Genomic DNA, 10,179 nt, shown 5'->3' on the forward strand with positions numbered 1-10,179 from the left:
TTTCTGTGCTGCCACCTAGTGCTCTCCGAGCTGCCACTTAGTGCTCTCTGTGCTGCCACCTAGTGCTCTCCGAGCTGCCGCCTGGTGCTCTCTGTGCTGCCACCTAGTGCTGTCCGTTGTGCCATCTAGTGCTGTCCGTTGTGCCGCCTAGTGCTGTTTGTGCTGCCACCTATTGATGTTCGTGCTGCCACCTAGTGCTTTCTGTGCCCGCCACCAGTGCTGTCCATGCTCAGCATCTCCTGTGATGTATACGCCCCTCTTGTGATATATACGCCCCAGTCCCTCCTGTGATGTATGCGATCCTCCTGTGATGTATACGCCCCAGCCTCTCCTGTGATGTATATGCCCCAGCCTCTTCTGGGATATATATGATGCAGCCTCTCCTGGGATGTATATGCCTCAGTGTCTCCTGTGATGTATATGCCTCAGCTTCTCCTGTGATGTATATGCCCCAGCCTCTTCTGGGATGTATATGCCTCAGCTTCTCCTATGATGTGTATGCCCCCAGCCTCTCCTGTGATGTATATGCCCCAGCTTCTCCTATGATGTGTATGCCCCCAGCCTCTGCAGACCAAGACAAAACTGGAAAAGCAGTTGTGAGAAACAAAATGATCAATATCACCGAACATCACAGCAGCTCCAGCCACCACATTAGAGGGTAGTTAATTAATTGTTTGACCAAATATAGCCTGGTCGTTTTTAAGTTGATAATTTGGTGCGGCCCCCGAAGGTTGGTAGAAAATTCCAAATGGCCCCCGGCAGTAAAAAGGTTCCCCACCCCTGATTTATTCCCTCCTTGTACTCAGTCCTGTTTACACAATTTGCGCAATGGCACTTTGTGTGGTTCAATGCACAAAGGTACTTTATCTGTGTGCAATTTTTGATCATATTATACATATGACATCAATTTGCGAGTGAGTGTATGGGTTGAAGACCTATGAGAAGGAAGAGAGGGGTACTAGTTGTTTAATTGAAGTCCCCTATCTCCCATAAACTGCATTTTGTTTTATATATATTTTCTTGTGGTACTAGTGATCACTAGGTGATGATCTTTGTTGGACCTTGAGTCATTTTAATAACACTCATTAAAAGTTATATTTTATTACCATTGTTATTCTTATTCACAAATTTTGGTAATCACGTTCTCTCTACTAACTCAAACTATGCTAGAGGGGTCAGCCTGCTAGTACAGTGAAATGTACCTTTTGTATGTCAGTCAGTCAAGATAGATGAAGAAGGGAGGTATGTCTGTCTATTGGCACAGTTGCTTGGCGTTCCATATATCAGAGTGGCAGTGTACATTCCACCGCCATACTCAAGAAAAGTTCTGCAGGAAGCTCTTACGTTTGCAGCGCAGGCTCCTGCTTTGCCCCTCCTGCTCCTTGGGGATTTTAATAATACAATTGATGAAGATATGGATAGACTGCGACAGAGAGGTGTAGCACCCGGTCCTGGCCCCAATGCGGTATCCCCGCACGTCCCCATTCCCAGGCCAGCGGGGGTGCCCTCTCTCTCACCTGCCAGCATCCACTGCAGTATTACTGTACAGTCCCGTTCCCAGGCTCCAGCGGAGGCGTCCTCCCTCTCTCTTGCCCGGTGGAGCTGCTTGACCCAGGGCCGTGGGGTATCCGGTCTCGGGCTTTTAGTTTTCGGGGGATTGTCACAGGTGGCTGTGCCCAGTCCCTGGTGGCAGTTAAAAGAAGTCTGATAAAAAACAATAGTAAAAATAAATAAAATAATAGTGTCTTGTGACGCCATCTACGGCTCTCGGTAATGTTACGAACGCTGCTTGCAGACCCCCTAGGTGATGATGAAGGAGCGATGTCCCCGAGGCCTTTGGAAAATATCGAGATTTCACACATAGGGAGACAGCTTACCACACAAGTCTTGATATCGGTCTCTTCAAGGCCGCTGAGATGTGGCTCCCCATGTTCAAGCAAATAGTCTGTAGTGAGAGCAGGACCTTGGATAGCAATAACTGTCACACACACACCGGGTCTCTCCTTCTGCATCTTTACTGATGTTAGCAGTGATAAGTCCAGGGTACAGTCCACGTGGTCAGGTGGCAGTTGGGATTTCCACATCTGTGAGTTTTGAGGCTTCCTTATTGCTGTGTGTCTGTTTAAGTCCTGGGTTGTTTAAAGCCTGGCCCTGACCTCTCCTGTGTCTCTCACTTGTATAGCAGGCGTAATGAACTGTTCTGCTGGGCACCACTAACTCTGCTGCGGTCCCTGGCTCTATTGATGGCTGTGCTACAAGTGTTTCTGTGCTGGTAGACTGAAGTCCTCCTCGCCTTCCGGACTTTTCTGCTGGGACTGACTAAACCCGTGCAGACTCAGACTCCGGTGTCCGGGTTGTTTCTTCTGGGGAGTACCAAACCGGTTCCTTTACCCCTCCTCTGTCTCGCCTTGCCTCCGACCCTCACTCAGGATCCCTCACACTACTAGGCTTTTCCCCTGGTACTCGCCAACACAGCACCGTTTTCAGGTGGCTTCCTCTGTCAGTCCTGCACTAGACCCCACCGGTTTCTTTTGCCTCTGTCAGCCCCCAGCATTGGAATTTCTAGGCGACGTCACCTGCCATCAGCCAGTACGTCTGACGTCAGCTAATGACAAAAAAAGAAAAAGCGATCAGACATCCTTAATGCAAAAAATGGTTTATTAAGTTTTAGAAGGTGATACAGTGGGGGTGGAAAATGTGACCACACAGGTCAGGAAAAGGGCACACAATTCCCACAGCAAGTGTAATTGCTAAATGTTAAAGTATACATAGATATTAATAAAGGTATAAATTACAATACCGGAAAATGGTAATCCAGGCAGGCACAGATTATATAAAAAATTGCAAATGCTAAGTATATCGAAGTAATATAAACAGCCGAAGGATTACAAACTGAAATGTGTACAAAAATGACCACCTATGGTAGATTTGCATCAAAGCATCTGGGAATGTAAATTGCAATGTGCTAACAGAGTATTTAATGGCACTGATTAAACGCAACTATATATTCCATATTAGTAACCAGAGCCCTTGGTGTGATAAATGTCATATTATTCCAAATCATACAGAAAGGATCATATGTAAATAGACTATACAGGGGATAGAACATATTATCATTTAAGATAGTAAACAAAGATCCGCTTACCAAGTTCGATACAGAGAGCAAACCAGACCGCGTAATCCTGCACTGCAAAAAAGTGTTACCAGTATTGATAGAGAAGAGCGCCCACCCGACGGCCGTTTCGGCGTGAGCCTTCGTCAGGGAGTGACATCATGTGCATGAACGCTAGTATAAAAAGGTCCAGTGTCCAATCAGTGCATGACCCGCCAGAGATTGACGCATGAGCGTCCCTGGAAGCAGGCCCGCCCAACCGCCGCACCACATGGGGCTCCGGGTCATGTGAAAATCACAAGATCACGGAGACCCAGTGCATAATGCAGCACACGGATGGAGGAGACCGCAAGAGAACTGCGCAGATCACGGCCGATAGGAAAAATGCATTACCACAATTTAGAAGCATGCCATCTACTGATCTAAAGCCTGCTTTACACATTGCAATTTCGCATACGATATCGTATGCGATTTGCAACGCCCCCATCGTATGTGCGGTACGTTCAATTTGTTGAACATGCCGCACAAACGATTAACCCCGTCACACATACTTACCTTCCATACGACCTCGATGTGGGCGGTGAACGTCCACTTCCTGGAGTGGGAGGGACGTTCGGTGTCACATCGACGTCACGCGGCAGCCGGCCAATAGAAGCAGAGGGGCGGAGCTGAGCGGGACGTAAACATACAGCCCACCTCCTTCCGCATTGCTGGTCGGGAGCCGCGGGACGCAGGTAAGCTGCAGTTCATCGTTCCCGGGGTGTCACACGCTGCGATGTGTGCTACCCCGGGTACGATGAACAACCTGTCGTTCAATCCATGAGGAATGAACGACGTGCATGCGATGAACGTTTAAACGTTCAATCGCAATCGCACGTAGCTGTAACACACTACAATGTACCTTATGATGCCGGATGTGCGTCACTTACGATGTGACCACACCGACAAATCGTAAGATATATTGTAGCGTGTAAAGCGGGCTTAAGGCAAGAGTTGATTTACTGCTATAACATTTCCCACATTTTAAACAAACATGTCTTTTAACTTGTGTGAATTTTCATGTGTCTTACAAAACTGAATCTGTGAGCAAAGCATTTCCCACATTCTGAACATGAAAATGGCTTCTCCCCCGTGTGAGTTTTTATATGGTCATAAAGACGTGATTTCCCCACAATAACATTTCCCACATTCTGAACATGAAAATGTCTTCTCCCCCGTGTGAGATTTTATATGCTGATCAAGATGATTTTTCCGAATAAAACATTTCCCACAATCTGAACAAGAAAATGACTTCTCCCCTGTGTGAGTTTTTCGATGCTTATCAAGAAGGGATTTCCAACTAAAACATTTCCCACATTCTGAACAAGAATATGGCTTCTCCCCCATGTGAGTTTTTTTTTTTAATCAACTTTTTATTTTTGAAAAAAGATTTTAAACAAGTTTTACAATAAATCAGAAACAGATAGACATGTAAAAGAAACATTTCCCAGGTATGCCGTTAGATACATTATGCAATACACAGATGTAATGTCAGGTAGGAAAAAAAAAGGGGAGGATTCCCCCAGCACACTTCGGCCTTGGAAAGGGGAGAGAAATCTACACCACCTATTCGGGCTTCAAATCTGGAACGTATTTCCAAAATCATCCCACAGAGACCATATCTTTATAAATCTATCCATTGTATTGTGGAGCTGGGCCGTCAACCTCTCCATATTTCTCACATCTTTTATCCTAGCATAAAGATCCGAGATTGACGGCGGTGCTACCCTCTTCCAGAATAATGATATTAGACATTTGGCAGCGGTGAGAATATGCAGGAGAAGCTTTAATTCAGATTTGCTTAAAGACGAAGGGAGAGCGTTTAGTAAATATACCACCGGATCCCTACTCAGACTTCTACCTACTAGTCTACCCATCAGGGACGCCACCTCCTCCCAGAAACCACCGATAGCTGGACATGTCCAGAATATATGATATAAAGAAGCTCCCCCATGTCCACATCTCCAACATTCATCTGGATAGGAGCGGTTGAACTTATGCAGAAGCTCTGGAGTGTGATACCATGTCATAAGGACTTTGACTTGGTTCTCCTTATAGAGAGTGCTGACTGAGGACCGAAATGTCCTGGTCCATATCACCGACCAGAGTGCTTTTGGTATAGGTCGACCGATCCAGCCCTCCCATCTCTTCATATATGTGTGCTTCGCTATCTCCAAAGAGTTCCCTCTTGACAATATGTTGTAAATGGCTGAAATCAAGCCCTTAGTTGAAGTGCGCCCCGAGCAGAGGGCCTCAAAAGTTGAGGGACGACATGACGCCATCTGCCCTCTGATGGTCGAGAAGAAATGCGCTATCTGTTGGTATGAGAAATGGAGGTAGAGAGGTAATCTGTACTGGTGTCGTAGGTCTGAGAATGTCTTTAATTTTAAGGTGACTGGGTTGACAATGTCACGGAAACAGTACAAGCCCGCCTTTGCCCATTGCCCCACCACCCCCGGGCTCATGCCCTCTGTCAAGTGTGGAGTGAACAGGAAGGGAGTCAGTAGAGAAGACTGTGTTGCCAGTTGGAACTTTATCCTGCACTGCCGCCACAGCTCCCTTATAAATGCCATTGGGCCTAAAAGATCTCTCGAATGAGTTTCACTAGGGCGGCCCCAGATTAGAGAGCTTGGATGGAAAGGTGCCATCCAGAGCTTCTCAATCTCCGTCCATTTGTTATATGCTGGCAGGGTTATCCAAGAGGCCAGAGTACGTAAATGAGAGGCATAATAATAGAGTATAAGATTCGGGCACGACAAACCCCCTCTTGAACGTGGTGCGCACAGGACTGAGTCTGGGATGCGATGCCTCCCCGAGTGCCAGATGAATTGCATAAGCATTGACTGGACTCTTTTCAACACCCCCATAGGGACTCGTACCGGAAGTGTTTCGAACAGGTACAGAAATTTCAGGATTATTGACATTTTAATTGTGGCTATTTTGCCTAGAAAAGAGATCTGCAGGGATGACCATTTCTTTAGGCTATTTTCAACGTCTCGAATCAAGGGTGGGAAGTTTGCCTGATATATTGTTTTGTAGCTGGGGGTTATTTTAACCCCTAAATATCGCAGGGAGTCCGAGCGCCAGGAATACTTAAAGTTTTGCTTAAGGGACCACACTTTAACTTCCGGGATGTTAATGGGTAATGCCTCCGTTTTATCTGAGTTAAGTTTATATCCCGAAAACCTAGCATACTGGGCTAAGACTGCATGCAGGTTTGGCAGTGAGACAACAGGGTTAGTCAGGGACAACAAAACATCGTCCGCAAATAAAGCCACCTTAAAGGATTTTTCTCGAACTTTGACCCCCATAATATCTGGGTTAAGCCGAATTTGAGCTGCCAGCGGTTCAATGCTAAGAACATATAAAAGAGGGGACAGTGGGCATTCCTGCCTCGTTCCATTTCTGATAGGGAGGGATTCTGAATGAGCGTGAGGGAGGCGAATTGTCGCTGCCGGATATGAGTATAAGCCTCTTAATGCCGAGACAAATGGCCCCAACAGTCCGAAATGGCCCAACACAGAAAACATGAAGGACCAGTCCAGCCTGTCAAAGGCCTTCTCCGCGTCCAAGCTTAGGAGCAACGCCTCCACTCCCTCCCTGTTCACCACCTCCACCAAATCCAGAATCCTACGTGTGTTATCTCCCGCCTGACGGTAGCGAACGAACCCAACTTGGTCTTTATGGACCAAGTACGGGAGCCAATTATTTAGACGTTCAGCTAAAAGTTTAGTAAATATCTTGAGGTCTGAATTTAAGAGGCTAATCGGGCGGTAGCTCGCACATTCCATCGGGTCCTTACCGGCCTTGGGAATAATAGTTATATAGGAATGTAGGAATGTATTTGGAATGTCTACTCCTTCCATGAACAGATTGAAGAGGTGTGTTAGGTGAGGAGACAGCTCCTCTACAAAAGCCTTGTAGTATAGGTAAGTGAACCCATCCGGACCCGGGGTTTTATGACCTGGCAGGTCTTTGATCACTTGTTGTATCTCATCTGGGGATATTTTCCGATTGAGTTCTTCCACCGCCTCTTGGGACAACTTTGGGAGGTGACAGGTGGCTAAGTACTCATTCACTATTTTTTCTCTGTCTGGTTGGGACATTGGAAATGGCGAGGGGATAGAGTATAATGATGTGTAATAAGCTTGAAACAATTGGGCCATTTTTGTGGGGTCATATTGAGGGATACCCGAAGTGTCTTTTATCGCGCAAGGGGCAGTAGTCATCGTTTGGTCTCTAAGCTTTCTGGCTAGCAACGTGTGCGGTTTGTTCCCATATTCGTAATATTTCTGGCGAGAGTACCGGAGAAGTTTTTCTACGTGACCCTGCGTAATCTCTTTTAATTTAGATTTCAAATCTATCACCTTTTTCAGGCGAATCCTAGAGGGACGGGTACAGAGCTGTTCCTCTGCTGCGCGTAAATCCTTTTCATATTGGCGATAGAGCTGTTGAGAATCCTTTTTAATCCTAGAGGATAGGGCTATGCACTCCCCCCTAATAACTGCCTTGTGGGCTTCCCATATCAGCGGGAAGGATGGAGATGACTGAGAGTTTTCCGTAAAATAATTCTGTATGGCCCGTCGGAGAGATTCTCTAGAAGAAATGTTAGTTAATAAAGATTCATTAAGTCTCCAGTGGGTTCTCTTTAAAGGGGCAGTCGTCAGGTTCAGAAATATCGATACGGGGGCATGGTCCGACCAGGTGATGCTACCAATCTGTGCCTGCTGAAGTGCTCTAAGTGTAGGGATATTGCCAAAGAAGTAGTCTATTCGACTATGTGAATTGTGTGAATGTGAGAAGAAGGTGTATTGTCTTGCTGTTGGGTTGTCTATTCTCCAGAGGTCATACAATTGGTGTTTACGAATCAGCCTACGGAAACCAGCAGATAATTGTGATGATCTATGTTGACTTACGGGATGTGAGGGTGCATGCAATTTATCAGCATTCTCCGAGAACACCAAGTTAAAATCCCCTCCTATAATGTGTATGGCCCCACGATCTGCTGAGAGACGCGCCAAGACAGATGAAATAAATTTAAGCTGATTGACGTTAGGGGCATATAGGTTACAGAGGATTAGCCGTTTCCCATTCAAAGTTCCCTGGACAATCAGATAGCGACCTAACGGATCTGCCTCACACTTGCTCACTTGAAATGGGCAAGTGCGGGAAATCAATATGGCCACCCCTGCTCTCTTCTTTGAGTTTGTGGCTGAAAAGGATTGAGGAAACCAATGGCGGGCAAAGCTAAAAGACCCTTTGTTCGTAAAGTGTGTTTCTTGCAGGAACACTACTGCCGCCCTTGACTTCCGCATCTCCTGGAGGACCAGCCTCCTCTTCACATCAGAATTCAACCCCTTAACATTAAGACTCATTATCTTCGCCATCCCGTGACCTCTAGGTGTGCTCGTGTGAAGGCTAATATCTGAGACTTTCGGTTAGTGTGCGTGGCAGGCAATCCCCCTGAACCCCTCTGTGATATATCAGATACATTTTGAGAAGTTGCATACCTGTGGATCTTACCAAGACCTAAAATAACAAACTCAAACATAACTATGGTCAACTATAAAATAGGAATTTGCAGTTATGAGATAAGTATACGGCAGTCGAAACTAACCGCCCACTATCCCAATACCAGAGCCGACTTATATTTACTCAAAGTAGAGAGTATTACACTGGATATAACCTGCACTATAAAACAAAGTGCGAGAAATTTAGTATGACTCTGCCAGTGGGTGGGTGGCAAAACTCCAGAAGCCTGGCACACTGACCCCAACCCCCCCCCCCCCCCGGATTATCTAAAACGGAGAAATCACAAAGACATGGAGAACTATATAGGTAAACCCTTTAGGACGAAGTAACTTCTACAGGTAACCACAAGTTCACATGAGAGCTTAGTCAAGTAGGTTCTTCTTCCCTCGAACTCTTGGAGCGTCGTTTGCGCGACGTAGTAGCCGGTTGCCAGGTCTGAGAAAGTGGCGGCATCTGCTGGGGCATACTCCAATCTGGTAGATCTGGGAGAGGGAGGTCAAAGGCCCAGCAAAAAGGCTCAAGATCAGCGGGGGCCCGAAGGCAGGCCTGCGTCTCTCCTCGCCGTGCAGTGAGGCTAAACGGAAACCCCCATCTGTAGAGAATGTTATTATCCTTCAAAGACGACAGTAGTGGGCGGAGGGCCTTCCTCTGCTGGAGAGTTAACCACGAGAGATCTTGGAATAACTGGATTTTGGTACCCCGGTACATCACTTGTTTTGGCGGTCGTGCTTTAAACATTAATTCTTCCTTAAGTTGAAAGTCAGTGATATGGCAGATAATATCCCTTGGATTCCCTTTCAGATTTTTAGGGCGTAAAGCCCTATGCGCTCTATCTATGGGAATTGGATGGTCAGGAGGTTGCTGCAGAAGTGAGTTGAATATAGTCTGCAAAATTGTTATGACGTCCTCCTTTGCTTGGGACTCGGGTACGCCTCTGACCCTTATATTATGGCGTCTGCCTCTGTTGTCCAGATCCTCAATATGACGCTGCAGCTCCCTTATGACGTCAGCCTGAGAGGAGGTTTGGGACTGGAGGTGACGGATAGTTGTTCTAGCTTCCGTATGGTCATTTTCCAGCTGGTTTATTCTTTTAGAAATGGAAATGACATCCTGCCGGACCGCTGCTATTTCAGATCTACAGGCATGTTTAACCTCAGAAATGAGTGTTTGAAAATCCTTCTTGGTAGGGAGCTGTTGTACATGCTCCCACCACTCAGCAAGAAGGCACATAGGTTGCGTGATGGAAAGGCTGGAAAGGCTGACCCCTGCCCTCACCTGGGCCCTCTGCCTGGTGTTATCTACCCCTGGTGGATCAGAGGGGGACCCGGGGCTCCGAAGTCCTGGGCCCTTTATTACTTTGTGGGGTCTTTGGGGCCTGGGGATGAGGGTTTCATTATGCAGCATTAATGGTTCCAGTGGAAAAGACAGGGAGTCACTGCCCGGCACTGTATCACTGTCCCATGGGGGCCTGGGGACTCCAGCACTCTGCAGGGCTT

General features: G+C 46.8%; 1 protein-coding gene across 1 annotated transcript in view; it reads right to left on the reverse strand.

The window, feature by feature from the left end:
* Nucleotides 1–10,179, reverse strand: part of LOC142257368 (uncharacterized) — a 560,365-nt gene that overhangs the window by 464,746 nt on the left and 85,440 nt on the right. The window lies entirely within an intron of this gene.

Source organism: Anomaloglossus baeobatrachus, chromosome 1, assembly GCF_048569485.1.
Source record: "Anomaloglossus baeobatrachus isolate aAnoBae1 chromosome 1, aAnoBae1.hap1, whole genome shotgun sequence".
NCBI lineage: Eukaryota > Metazoa > Chordata > Amphibia > Anura > Aromobatidae > Anomaloglossus > Anomaloglossus baeobatrachus.